At 42.7% G+C, this 14,622-nt stretch overlaps 1 long non-coding RNA gene across 1 annotated transcript; it reads right to left on the reverse strand.

Moving 5' to 3' along the window:
• Positions 1 to 7,617: 7,617 nt before the first annotated feature.
• LOC102003383 lies at positions 7,618 to 10,640 on the reverse strand. Its single transcript, XR_262033.1, has 3 exons — positions 10,335 to 10,640; positions 8,933 to 9,091; positions 7,618 to 7,859 (listed from the first exon to the last, which is right to left on the reverse strand). It is a non-coding gene; the product is annotated as an uncharacterized LOC102003383 (long non-coding RNA).
• Positions 10,641 to 14,622: the final 3,982 nt, after the last annotated feature.

Consider the following 14,622-nt stretch of genomic DNA (forward strand, 5'->3'; position numbering starts at 1 on the left):
GACTGTAAAGGTTTTCCCACCATCCGCTCCAAAGCTATTCCTGCCCCTACCCATTACCCAGTCCCCAAACCATCCCGCATTTGTAGATACTTACTATGATTACATCACACTCTCCTGGTGCCAATTTCTGTCTTGGTACATTTGTGCTCCTTTAACAGAAAACCATAGATTGGGGCGTTTATATTTTAGAAAATCATTTTTGACAGTTCTAGCAGCTGAAATTAACAGCATCTGGTGAGAGCTTTGGTGCATGACCACACAGAAGGGCACCAATGACAAATGCTTTGTCCTCACATAGTAGACGAGTAGGAGTTCGAAACAAGAGTCAGACTTGCCCAGTAAAACCCCTCAGTGTCATGAACAGGACACCTGCTCCTACGCATGAGGGAGGAGTCTGCAAGGTTTAATCATCTTTTAAAGACCCCACATCTCCTAATACTTTCACGACAGCAACATCTGAATTTTGAAAAGTTTATGTGTGAGAAGTATGCTCCCAACTGAGCCCTTTGCTATCTCTAGTAACTGGCTTTTCCTAGGAGGAGCAGGATCTCCACAAGTGTTCAAACTTTCCAAAGCCAGAGCAGCAAGAACACAGAAAATAAGAAAATACAGTCAATGTCATTGGTCCTGCCAGGCACACATACCACACAGATAAATATAGAATCTAAACAGAACACAGCTAGAGTGAGTTATAATAACACCCCTGGGGGGGAAAAAATCTAATAATACTGTCAAAAGGTAAGTAAAAAGGTTCTGCATACATGAAATTCATACTTAGGGCAATTAAAAAGAGATCACGCTTGTTGGTATGTTCTGATGTCTCAAGAGAAGTTATTGCATATAGAAAAGATAAGGCAAAATTTTACTTGGATTTAAATGCTTAGTTTAAATTTATTACATTTTCAAAACATTTTTCTTAAGCTTTTAGAGTCAATTTACTGATTTTCATATTAAAGTTTTATATCAGCAAATTACAACATTCAGTTTTTGGATGTTTTAAGTAATGTTTGTTCTTATTTGCAAACTCAGTAATTAAAACACCCTGAATTTTTAAACTATATTGAGCTACCTCTTAGTGTTTTTTTCAGTTATCTACTCAACAAGCAAAACATTTCCATAAATGTAAATAATTTTGATAAGTTTTCTGTTCTGTCATCTCTTGCTATATAGCAAGTGATTCCAAAGCTTATTAAAATTGGGAGTGGTAGAGTTGAGATTACTCAACAATGTCTAGAGTTCTCAGCAGGAAAGAACTGAAGGCTGGGGGCAACTCAACCCCCAGGAGGAGAAGAAATAATTGGAGGTCTTACCATCATATCTGGCTGTTGTGACCAGCTGTGCTCTATAGCTTCAGCTGGAGCTGTAAACCCTATAAGCCCAAACACCTAAACAAGGGCATTCTACAGTGGCTTGTGCTTCCTCACAGCATGGCAGCCTATGACTTCTCCTATGATACTTTACAGGTCCAAAGACAAATGTCCCGAGAGGGGAAAAGAAGCTTCAGGGCTCTTTTTAAAACCCAGCCTTACAAGTCACTTAGCATTCACATTGCTCTTTTACATCTGTTGATCAAACATATTTTAAAACTGCCGTAGTATTATACGTATAAAGTAATTGCAGCTAAATTTGCTCAAATGTACTAATACTGTTCATAAATTTAGTAATATTTTTTCTTCAAACCCTTTCTGAATTAACAATTCATGCATTTTATGGGAAATACAAGACTGCTCCTGGATGGCGATATGGTTTGGCTGTGGTTTGGCTTTTGTCCTCCACAGGCTCATGTGTCAGGAGCTTGGTCCTCAGGATGGCAGTGTTGGGAGGTGCAAGGACTTCAGGAACTGGGCCCTGGGGGCAGGGTTAGGTCACTGAGGGCACTGCCTTCAGAAGTGATTATTGTGGGGCTCATGGGCCCCTGAGTCAATTCTTCTGAGAAGATTGTTACAAAAGAGCAAGACTGGCTTCTCCTCTCAGTCTGGCTTCCCTTCTTGCTGCGTGCTCTCCCACACGTGCACACACACATGCACATGCACCAGACATTGCAATGCCACCCACTAGTAGGTCTCACCAGTGCTGAACAGATGCTGGCACTGTGAACTTTGACCTCCAGAACTGTGAACTAGATAAGCCTCTTCTCTTTTCTTGTTTCTTGTTGAAGACATTATTTAATCCCAAAGTCACAGCCACCTTTTTGAACTACTCATTCCCTGGGTGTCACTTATGCATATATGAAGTATACATGTTATTTAGGTTTCTATTTGCTTCTCTCTTCTTAATCAGTCTTTTGTTACAAGACTTTGTACCAAATAAAACTGTGAATGGTAGAAAGAATTTTTTTCCTCTGCCACAGGTGTAAATGAATGGATTCCCTTGATGCCAAGCCAGAGACTACTCCTAGATACCGTACCTTGCTTTGTGACTGATGGGATTAATAATCAATGATTCAGACATCTGATTGTGTATTTGATGGAACGAATCATCATATATGTTAGTTATTGATGATGTTCTCTCATTGCCATGTGCAAAGGAATAAAAACAATACGTTCCTCTTTTCCAGGAAGGTATGGTCACAGTAAAGACACAGAAGTTTGGAAAGGGGAAGCTGAAAGGGCCAGAGAATGACCACAGAGGACCTCACAGTGAAGTGGCACCTGTGGATCAGAGTTCCTAAGGTCGTAGGGGGTCAGCAGATAACAAGGAGAGGAACAAGCATTCGAAGTGGTGACGAGAGAGAAAATGTAGAGGCCCAAACACTGAGTAGGTGTTCAGGACAGAATGAGCAAACACGGGGGCTGGAAAATACAGGAGATAGAACTGGAAAAATAGTTATAACAATTCATTTGTATGCAGGAGAGACTCAAATGTTTGTTAATCAAAGTGATTGGAGGCCAGAATGAGCAGGAAAGTGATTTGAATGGCTGAAGTTTTTAAGACCCAAACTTGGTCCTACACTAAGGTGAGAGTTGCGGCCAGAAGGCAATTAAGTGGTGCTCCGGGCATAAGAAATGATAGCTGAAGTAAGATGGTGGCCATGTGATGAGATCAGAAGGAAAGGGATGAGTTGATTCTAAAGAATTGTAGGGGTGGAAAGGTGTGCTATCTTTCTCAGACAATGAAGCCTAACTCTTCCACCCCCACTCCTCGGCTGGAAGGGGCCTTGGCTTGGCCTGTGGCTATCATCCACCTCTCCTTGACTTCCCTTTGCTCCCCGTCAGTCCCACCCCCAGTGGATTGGGAGAACTTGCTTCTGTGCTCCCCCGACTATTAGTGGGCATGTTCTCCGTTCTGCTCCAACTTGAGTGTAGTTTGACTGTCGGCATGGTGTCCCTCCCCGGCTCCTGCCACTTCAAATATCACCGTTGCCTTTCTGAAGAAGGTAGGGTGTACCCTGGTGTGGTTAAGGCCACCTCCACAGCTAGTCTTCCAAAATATTCCTTGGGTTCAGTCTCAGCCTTTCACTGTATCGCTGCCATGACAGCTGAGGCTGTCCTGGAGCCCTGCACCAATCACAGGCCTGTACCTGGACCAATCACAGGCCAGCAGCAGCTTTAAACATAGTGAGGGAGTGCTCCTTCCAGTGTACTACACCCCTGTGCTGACTACAGGCCCTGTTAAAATAACAGCTCATTTGGTGATTATATAAACCACTCTTGATTTATTTCTTGGGTAGTATGAGCTCAAAAAGTCCTGTAAATCAGCACAGGATTCTCATTGTCGATAGCGTGAATAGAGCAGTGGGTTCAAAAGAAAGAGCAATAAACACCAGGACCTATTACCACTGAAAGAGCTCCAGAGACCAGCATCCAACACAGATCAGCAGGACAAGCCAGCACCAGGCATCAGGACCACTAGCAGAACTATATTTTGCTTGATTCCCATCTGAATCAAGAAAAGGAACCATAGATGGATTAGAACATCTCACCCGTACAACTCACAACCAACACTCTCCTGACAAAGGCCAGATTAACAAGAGAAAAACAGAGCAGATTTATTTAATCAGAGATGCGTGTAACAAGGACCCTTCAGAAATGAAGACCCAAAAGACTGAGGGAAAAGTATCCTTTTGTACACTTAAATTTGAGGAAGAACCACAGCCGTGTAGAGATGTAGCTGAGCAAAAGGGTACGGTCGAATGTAGTAGGGGAGCCCAGCAAGCCCTGGCTGCTCAGGTGCTTGTGGGCCTCTGTGTGCACAGCGTTCCTTCCCTTCAGGGATAGTGAGGCTCTTATCGGGTAAAGTAGACCAGAGAATTTTCAGAGCCTTCCCAATAAGCTGTATCCCCAGACCATTTATTTATTTACACAGAGGGTCTTGCTAAATCTCTAAGCTGCCTAGGCAGAAAGATTGGGAAGTTTGGAATAACTGTGTAGATTCCTTGGCTGGTTTAGGGGGAGAGGTGATATCACGTAAGGTAGACAGACATAGAAGACAGTACTATGGTACTAGATTTTTGCAAAAAGAAAAGGCTTTTTTTTCTTCATCGCCAACTGGATAGAAGGCCAGGAGCTGGTAAAAACCCCAGTATGCCTCCCCACCCGTTGGTAGCAGAGCAATTTTTAAGAAGGGGAGAAGTTGCTTGTGGGTGGGAGAGAGAGAAGGGGAGCTCAAGGTGTGTGTGTGTGTGTGTGTGTGTGTGTGTGTGTGTGTACAGGTACAAACGATCATGGTCAAACATTTCTTTTCATGGGGATTTATGATGTTCTTTCTTCAGGAGAGATTTTGAGCTTGTGACATCAAGAGGTCATTGAATGGACAAGCTGGGTCCTTTGGGCTTTTTTTTTTTTTTTTTGGCAGTGCTATGCACTGAGCTGCATCCACAGCTTTTATTTTTCAAACAGGGTCTCATTAAGTTACTCAGACTAGGCTCAAACTTGCCATCCTCTTGCTGTAACATCCCAGGGTTCTCAGAGTAGAGGCATGTACCGCCGAACCTGGCTGCCAGTCTATTCCTGAACAGCTTGACCCAAACGTCCGGTGGATTCTGGAGTCTGACCCTGAGAGACAACTTGAGCACTTGTTTACTTACGGAATTTATGTCTGCATGTATCCAGCCCTTAGCTAATTTCAGAGGGGCTCTAATTTTACGACACACCTTGGGGAAGAGGAGTTACATTTTTTGCTGTCTTTCTTGGGGAAGGGGAAGCTACACAAAGACGAGCAGGCAAAGGTGAGGAAGAGACTTTCCTGCTGAGTTCCACGCTAGCTCACTCATTGTAGTGCTGGCATGCCAATGCGCCATGCTTTCAGTACCACCTTCCGAACACCAACAAAGTGAATCGATAGAATTTGGTTAAGTAAAAGGAAAAACATTGATTAAAATTGAATGTCAAGGGTAAGAAATGAGGCTCTGAGGCGCAGATGTTGTATCTCTCCCTCCTGCCTGTTGTCTCACGTACACTGACAGAGAAGGAATGGATTTAAAACCGAAAAAGACAACAGCACACTTTGTAATCTAAGGGTCCTGGCAAGGAGCGTGGAGTCTGACTGGCACAGAGATGCGGTCACTATTCCTGCATCTGAGAGACAAAGGGCATCTCATGGGGCCTCTCTGACAATTCTTTTTCCTGCCGATTTCCAGGAAAGGAATATATATATGCAGATACTTTCCCTTGAGCATTTTTTTGGGTGGTGAAAATCCACTGTCAGTATTCTCATTCAAAGCAGACTTTCCCCAAGGCCACACACAGCCAGCCTGGCAGCGGGGACCTGGCGCCACGCCTTCCTCCCCTACCCTCAAGATGCCTCCTCTTCGCAAATTAAACTGGCGTGAGGAAGAGAGCAGTCCCAGGGCACAAAATCTTCACAATGTAAGCACCACATACCACATAGAGCTCACTGAGTCACTTTGCATATGGGCATCTGCCTCAAATTAGAAATACTTGTGAATGGAATACCACAAATGTCTTTGAAGTTCATTACTATAGAAAGTTATGCACAAAGGGGGTCTTTTCCTTGTTTGCATACAGCGTGCTACGGTCTCACAGAGAGACTAAGGGAAGTAGAGTAACTGCTCTGGTTTATATTATGAGATGGCTCAGCAGATGAAAGGATTTCGTGCATTGAGCCACTCTGCCTGTGTTATTACCACCAAGGCAGACTTTGCAAAGAGTAAATCAAGTTAATCTGCCAGAGCCCTGGGTTATATACATGGAGATCATTACACGAGACAATCCCGTGCTTCTGGGAAGATTCAAGTTTGCAGAGGACTGTAGGACCTCTGAGCCTATTTACAGGCTATGTTGTTATAAGTCTTTGTCACACCTTCTCTTCTTATAAGAGTTTAATGTCTTTATACTTGCTTAATGGGCAATTTTCTGACATTTAGTATACTAGGAACCTACAATTTGGAGGGCCTCAAGGCAAAAAGCAGATCAGCAGAGTTTAGAAGAGAGAGACTAACACACAGGTCAGATAAAACAGTCAAATACGAACTTCTGAACACTCAAAACTTAATTGTTTTAAACATCCTTGTGCAGGCCAAAATAAGTAAATAAATGAAGTGTACAGGTGGCATTGTGTTTAATGTGTCTCAAGGTGGAGAAACCAGAGAACCAGGGCAGAGAGTAAATGGGGAAAAGACGTGACATAAACGCAGATGCCACCAAAGGTATTTTGTACACACTCCTATCCGTACTTGGGTTCCTTTGGTCATTTTTCTGTTACAATGGGAGCCGGAAAGCACATGTTTTAGGAAACATTTATAGTGAATGATATGCTTTTTTCCAGCCCTGTTTCCCCTTTTAAGACTTTTTATAATAGTTCTTATGCTCTACTCTTTAAATATGTCTATGGCCTGTTGAATGCCCTTAGAGACCAACTTTATCTGAACAAATAGAAAAGTTTGTAATTTAGTAGAACCCCTTCCACTTGAAAGCACAGCAGCAGAATTCCTCAAGCTCCCTGGTGGGTTTTCCTGGCTTGAAAAGCTGCCTCAAATGCAGTGTGTGCTTCCCTTAAGGGTTTCATGGAAGTTGACAAGGAAGGACACGTCCTTAGTAGCCTTTCTCCACCTTCACCTGGGCCCACCAAGCTACCTACCAAAGCAGATGGAGATTAGTGAGCACCCTTTTAACACTGGTGTGAAGCTGCAAGCAGAGCTTCGAAAAGAACAGAATAAGACCACTTTGGTCATAAACACTTAGATCACTGTTCGTCTCTGGTCCCTGATGTGCTTTTATGACAGCTATTCTCACCTGGCAGGTATGAGTAGGCACAGACCTTCAGAAAGGCGGTTTGGTGTGTGTGTGGCAGGATAAAGGAGAGAGAAGTGTGTGGGAAAAAAGAAACGAGTAGACTGCAAAAGCTAAGCAGAAGTAGCCATAAGGTAGACTTGACAATATTCGCATAACCCCCACTGCTAAGGTAAGAGTAAGACCTGACTTACAGTGTGTTAGTGTTCCCAGCGAATTTCCAGACACATCCAGTCACCTCCTGACTTGATCCCTCTACTGCCTTCATTGCCATGTATTCCTTTAAGAGGTCACAGTATCACTGGATGGTGTCTGAGGTCATCAGTTTTCCGTAGAGGTGAAGGGGTCCTCCACTTGGCCTATTGAAGTAGGTTTTTGACTTGCATTACGGAAAAAGAATTTCAGGAAGCATCAGTGTGAGGCACAGGTAGGTTTATTAGACAGAATTAGAAGTTCTGAGGAAGTAAAAGGGCCCCAGCCTGAGTAACTGGAGGTAGCACACTCTGGAGCAGGGGTTCAGACTGGTTTGCTTACCAAGGCACAAGGCCAGCTTTTCAGGATTAGCTGAGATGCTCCAGGGTGCAGTCAACCTTTATCTCGGTTCTGGTTTTGTAGCTCCAGAGGAATCCTTTTGACTTAAGGGATAACTTGATTTCCGAGAGATGATTGCTGTTTGGAAAGGGGTACTGCCTAAGTTCCCATAATGGGCTAATTACTCCTTGGAGGTAGATGAGCTCATCACGGGGCAGTCTGCAAGGCTCTGCTTTTCCTAGAATCTGCTGGAACTGTAGGTTTGAGACTTCTAGGTGTCACTCCAGGGGACATCGTGAAAGCTGGCAACTAGCTGTCCTTACAACCCCCCAAGTTACCTTAGTTACTCTCATCTTTGTGTCCTCAGCCTTGAAGTGGGATGAAGTAAACTAGGTAAATCTGGGGCTAAAAGTTTTGCAATAAAGACACTCCATAACTGGTTAGCATGCCGAGGCGAAGAGCTGGGGGGGGGGGGGTCCTGACCCAGGCTTTTATGATAATAAGAGATAAAAAATTGTGTCCTTTCTACCTATATTTATTTAATTCTCTTCTACCTCAAAAACGTCCCCTATTTGTAATTTTACAAAGTTATGATTCTCAAGTATTTAGCAGCCACTTTTCAAAAATGCATTTACTTTATTAAGGAAACCAGCAGGATGACAAAGTATGGCCAAAGACAGGGGAAACTGCAGTGGATCGTCAGTGGAAGGACTGTAGTCATAACATCACCAACTATTTTTGTTTTTGGTCCCACCACCACCACCAGGAATTGAACTTGTGACCTTGTGCTTGCCAGGCAGGTGCTGTGCCGCTGAGCTAAATCCCCAGCCCCATCACCAACTATTGATACAGGAAAAATGTAACTCCCGGCTGCTTGGTCTCACAACATTGAGAATGAAGTCCTGAACAAAAGGAGGAAAATAGGAGAACTTTATCTCAGATAGAGGAAGAAAAGTAGCTCCTGGAAGTCCAGCACAATGAGTGGCCACCTGAATAAGTAGCCGCCCAGACCCTTTGTCAGGGGCAATTTACACAGCAATATCACAGTGTGGGTACAACATGGGAGACAATCAACCTATAGGGTTACAAGCATAGCTGCTTAGCTAATATTGATCCAATAGGGAAACAAGTCATGTAGCCAGGGTACAGGACAGAACAAAGGCATTTTGGGGAAGGGAGGGGATATGGGTCTCCACGTTCTGATCACCCACCTGATGCCTGTCTGGGCTCACTAGGCCAGCCGTGTTATTACCGATAATCTCAAGTTGTTGTTTATCTTGCAATCCTGGCTATTGCATCTCCAGCCTGAGCCCCGACTCTTCTCAGATTCGCCTTCAGCCATAATTCTGATGTCTTTGCTGTTATTTTGTCTACAGGACAGATGTCATTTTCATCTCTACTAAGCCAAGATCATTTGCAACTTTTTGATCTTCTGCCAGATACCGTCTACCTCTGCCATGCCTGGATCTTTACCAATACTAACTCAGACAAGTTAGATGACTTACCAGTGCCGCAGAGACTTGAGTAACTATCGGTATCACCTGAGACTGTTACAGCTAACTGCTGGACCATACCCCAGATTTTCCCATTCAGTGGTCAGAGCTGATGCCCGAGAACTGATACTGCTAAAAAGTTGCAGGTGACGCTTCTGCTGATAGTAGAGAAACCAGCACTGGCTACTACTGTCATAGTATGACACTGAGAAGGCTTGCAGAAATATTTCTGTCTATTTTCAAGTATCAACCTATGTTGGGATAAATTATGGAAGTTTTTAAAATAAATTAACAGGATTATTGGATATCTTTGATGGAAAACTAGGCATGGTCTAATTCCAGATTTTCTGAATCACTGGGGTTTTCACCTTTCATTGTCTTTGAGCAATTCAGAACTCTGTAATCTGTAGATAACTAATAGCATTGCAAATGATGCTTACCCATAGACATGCGAATAACTTCTTGCAGGTGGGAGGACAATTGATTTCCCTCTCCCACCCTCTGCCCTCACCCCTGTGCAAAAAGCCATGTTCCAGTTATTTGTAAATTCATTCCCAGGATTTATTTGCATATACAAACATAGTAACATGATATATTTCTATAAATTTTCCTCTGAACTAGTTGCCACACTGCACTGGTTCCTACAGCTAGTGTGTTAAATAAAATCTGTGCCACATGTTTACTTTATATTGGTATATTTGTATGACTATGCCTTCTGTTTTAAAAAATCACTTAATAGATACGTTTTCTTAAAAGTAATCCCCAAGTTGGGAATTTCACTTTCTCATTGTCTTCAAATAAGTGGCTGCCTCCTTCTCATAGAGTTAGCTTGTGGCTTCTTTATTTCCTCACATTTAACAGTCGGCTTTCAAATTTAGTCTACTGGGACACTGACCAGACTGGGACCCTATGGATTCCAGCTGCCTGTTTCCTTTAGCAATAACACAGCTGCTCCTATTTTCTAAACCCCTCTTCACTGTTGTCATTATCTAACAGAGTTAATTTGTATTTACTCTGTTCAAAATGCATTATTTAGGGGGTTAATTCAGCCATTTGTGCTCTTCAGGGTGTTGACCTCAGTTCTTAAATAGCAACAGCAAAAGCACAAGTCATGTGCTACCTGTTTGAAAGCCTGGAAGCTCTGCTAGACACGTGCGGTGTGAGCAGCAGTGTGGTTCTGTGTGTGCCAACATAGAATCCTTTCAGCTTCTGGGTCGGCAGGAAATCCTTGCCGGCTGGTCTGGTCACAGATATTTTAGGATCTAAGTTCATGACCCTGGATGCTGCCCAACTTTTGATCGGAACTGCTTCCTTCCAATGGAGCATCTGTGTTCTATAAGAGGAGCTCTGATTCTCTGCGTAGCCCCTGGAAGAAGCCCTTCCTGGGCCCCTCAGCCCTGGAAATCATAACAGACCCCTGTTTGACTCCCACAGCTCCATTCTTCTTCCATAAATTCTCAGCAACTTTATTTGGAAGATCTAACATCCAGTTCTACCCAGGAACTATCAATTGTGATGTCACTATTTCCCACATGACCGCAAAATGCTATAGGTTGTGTTGTGGGGAGGACAGGCTGGGTTCACTCCATGTAATTATTACATGCCAAAGAAGAAATGATACTATTTACTTTAGGGAAATAAGGCCTTGAATTTTTGAACTAATTTTCTCACAGTTGTTACTATGTATGAAGTCTTCCTGATTACCATTTATTCTTTCTACCCCAAGAACATATGCTTTCACAGAAAACACAGTCTGCTCTCCAAAGTCACCAGCTCTGCCTCTGCAGACAATGAAAAGGAGATGGAGTATTTGAAAAGCAGAATTTTGCCTATGCTGAATATGTGCCCTTTTCTTATTATAACAGTTGTCTTACTATATTGTTTACGGCATAGGACAATACAGTATAACAACTTCTATATGTCATTTATACTGCATTAGGTATTATAAGTCATAAAGACAAAGTAATAGGTTAATAGGATAATAGCTTATATGCAAATGCTATGTCATTTTTTAAGAGATGTGGAAATTCACAGATTTTGCTCTCTGTGGAGTATCTTAAACTCTTCTTCTCATGAACATCAAGGGCAACTATATTCCTAGCATAGCATATTTTAACTAACACTTTACAATAGTTTTCAAAAGAGGGTATAGATCACTATGGATCACCTTAAAATTACATTAACATAAAACTGCTCCCTCAACATTTCCTTAGGGCCCAAGGGTTCTCAGATATAATCAGGTTACCTGTGTTCTGACACATCTGCTCAATCTCCAGTTGCCAGTTATTTTCTATGTAGTCAGCAAAAGGAAGATGCAATGATAGAGTTTTTAAATGAGAATAAGAAATAAGGTGTCACATGTTGTTTATCTGAACTCCAAATTTAAATGGACAGTCTGCACTTCATTTACTAAAGCTGGAATCCCTAGTAGGGATAATTTATTGTCCAAGTATATCTGGAGAGAAGAGGTGGGAATGGGGGGTTGAGGGCTGCACAAGTATTGCAGATCGTACCAGGCTCTGATCTACCACTTCGGCTGTATGCTCAGGCGCACTTTCTCCTGTGAGCTTTCACTCATTCAAACACTGGACACCATCTCTGGCCCCAGAGATCGCCACTCAGTGCCAGCTAGATGCTTACTTACTACTCAGGGTGCAGAGGGAGGTGGCTTTGATCAGAGCAGAAATGTTTTCAGCTGCCCTGATTACTGTCACCTTTTTGCCTGGATTCAGCTTCCTAATGAGTTCCTGGAATCCTCTCTGCTCCTCAGGCCTTGCTATCAGTCCCAACTCCCTAATTCCCCAAATATTTTCACTCTTGAACATTTTTGCATCTGAGCTACTGTCAAGCCTGCTAGGTTTGCACAAACACCCTTATCTAAAAAATAAACATGTGCCTCAGTGACAAGCAGTCACTCCACAGAGAGGTTGCATGATCAGTACTTGAATTACAATGTTTTAATTCTCTTCCACATAGGAGAGCAGTAAAGTTTATATAAAGCTGGAGAAAACAAGGCTCAAGAGAGAAGACTGAAAAGTTAGGATTAAACATCTTGAAAAAGAGCTGTTTTAGACACAACCAGTTAACAATGCACTAAAAGCTAAAATTAGTGTTAGCAAGGAGTTCTCCATCTCCCATAATCCTGTTTCTAGAGAGAAATATCTGGTTATTGAATAAGAGAGCTTGATCACTTGTGTCAATAGCCCTCTTGAGCTTGTGTATGCCAAAGGGGTCATATTGAGAACAAAGTGACACTCGGGTATTATAAGCATGTGCCTCCTCCCAACAAAATACTTCCAGCATCTGAGGTTACAGGTGCATACCAGTTCTGGAAATTTCTTGAGATGCCTTATTGATAATATCCAGTTGACAAAACTTTAGTCAGGGTCCCATGAGTCTTCTAGTTGGAAAGACCTGAAATTAGGCTTTCCTTTCTGTCCTTGAAGAATCAAGTTTGAGCAAGATTGCTGATAAAACAATGTATCAGATGTTCCTCATCCTTGATATCTGACCACCCCCTAAGTCATAGCATTCTACCTGCCCTTAGCAGTTCTCCTGTCAAGACATTTTAGCCTGAAAGTCCTTATCCTTAACGTTTCCTTTTAGCAATTTTTCAGGCACTAATCCCTCAATACTATACCTTAGTTATAAACCCCAACCACTTTTATAAGAACTGAGTCCAAACTCTGCCCCAAGATAAGACCCCATTGCATTGATTGCTATATCAATCAACATGGCCTATCATGAATACAGTTAGCCTCACCATCTTTAACAAGTGTTGTGAATAATTTTATTCTTTAACACACTAAAGATAATTGTGAATAGCATCTCCCAAATTTTGTGCTTTGTAAGAACTTGGGTATTATATCTATCAGATCTCTGTAGATTAGAAGTGTTCTGTCCTGAATCACCCCAGAGTCAGGAACTGGACACTAAGAAACAACCCTTGCATTCCAGTGCTTACTAAAGACATTCAAACAAGCCAGTACACTTCCCACTGAGTGGCTTGCCATTCTTGGCCAAGTACTTCTCGTGGAAAGCATTAAAAAGGCTCTACCTGTTTTCCATTTACTCCTTCCCCTAAACAATCCTGATATTTCTTTACATGACTCTCTACAGCCCCCTCATCTTAACTCTGAGTAACAAACTATCTTCCCAAGGACAATATTCTCCTAATCTTTATGCATGACTATATAAGAATATAAACAAATCTGGAAGGTGTGGAGGGGAGCACATCCCTAGCTCTAGTCTTTTAAAAAATTGCAAATTTTGAGAGGACCAAGATGGTGGAGTGGCACTAAGCAGAGAAAGAGACTCTCTGAAAGTCACCATCCACACACTGGAATATAGCAATAGGTGAAAGACAAGAAGGAGGGAAGTGGGTCTCCTGAACCCTGGAAGGATCTGAGGCACAAATTAAAGCTGACAGAGAGAATGAAGAGAGAAACTTCAATGAAGACGAAGCAGGTAGCTGGTGGCACCTTCTCCCTGAAATGGGACTCACTACGTGAGAGGAGTGATTCAGATCTGCAGACACGCAGTGACTGCTGGTGACCCCAGAGGCTCCATGGAGAGACACAGCAGTAGAGGGGAGCAGTGGACATGAAGAACTGCACTAGCTGGTGGTGAGTGCTGAAGGATCAATCATCCCATGAGAAAGCTATTGGCCACAAGCTATCTTGGAGAGGAACCAGCTGAGCTCAGAACTCAGAGAGGCTGCTGGCCCCATCCAGTAGTCCCCAGCTGAGCTCAGGCACCACATAGAAGGTGCACTGACAGCTACAGGCCAAATGAGTCTGGTCTCAGCCAGAAGGTGCAGGCTTGTTGAAATTATTCACTACCCTACCAAAAAGCTACTGCTGGCTTGCTGGGATAGATCACCATGGATCAGGACTCTGTCTCAATATGCTGTCTACCAGTGACAAAATAGATAAACCTGGAAGTGAACATTTTTCTTCTTTCTCTCTCTTGTATGTTTTGTTGTTGTGGTGGTGGTGGTTTTGTTTTAGTTTTGCTTTTTCTTTTCTCTCCTTCATTGTTTGATCTGGTTTTCATATGAGTGTGAATGAGGTCTCTAGCCCCTTCATGCTTATGATTCTGTTCTGTTCTTTTTATATCTTCCTTCTCTCGTTTCCTCCAGTCTTCTGCACCAGTTTCTAAAAGTTACTGTGATTTTCCTTTGTCCTCCAGCCCTACTTCTAATCTCTTTTCTCTTCTTCCACTTCACTATTTTCTCCCTAATCCATTTTAAACTTTAACTCCTGAGGACAAAATTGACATATTAAGGACTTGTATACTGCATACAATTTTTTGTTTTGTTTAAGATTTTGCTATAGGGGCTGGGGATTTAGCTCAGTGGCAAAGCACCTGCCTGGCAAGCGCAAGGTCGTGAGTTCGGTTCCTGGTAC

The sequence above is a fragment of the Chinchilla lanigera genome, unplaced genomic scaffold (assembly GCF_000276665.1).
Source record: "Chinchilla lanigera isolate Chin_1 unplaced genomic scaffold, ChiLan1.0 scaffold00039, whole genome shotgun sequence".
In the NCBI taxonomy this organism is placed as follows: Eukaryota; Metazoa; Chordata; class Mammalia; order Rodentia; family Chinchillidae; genus Chinchilla; species Chinchilla lanigera.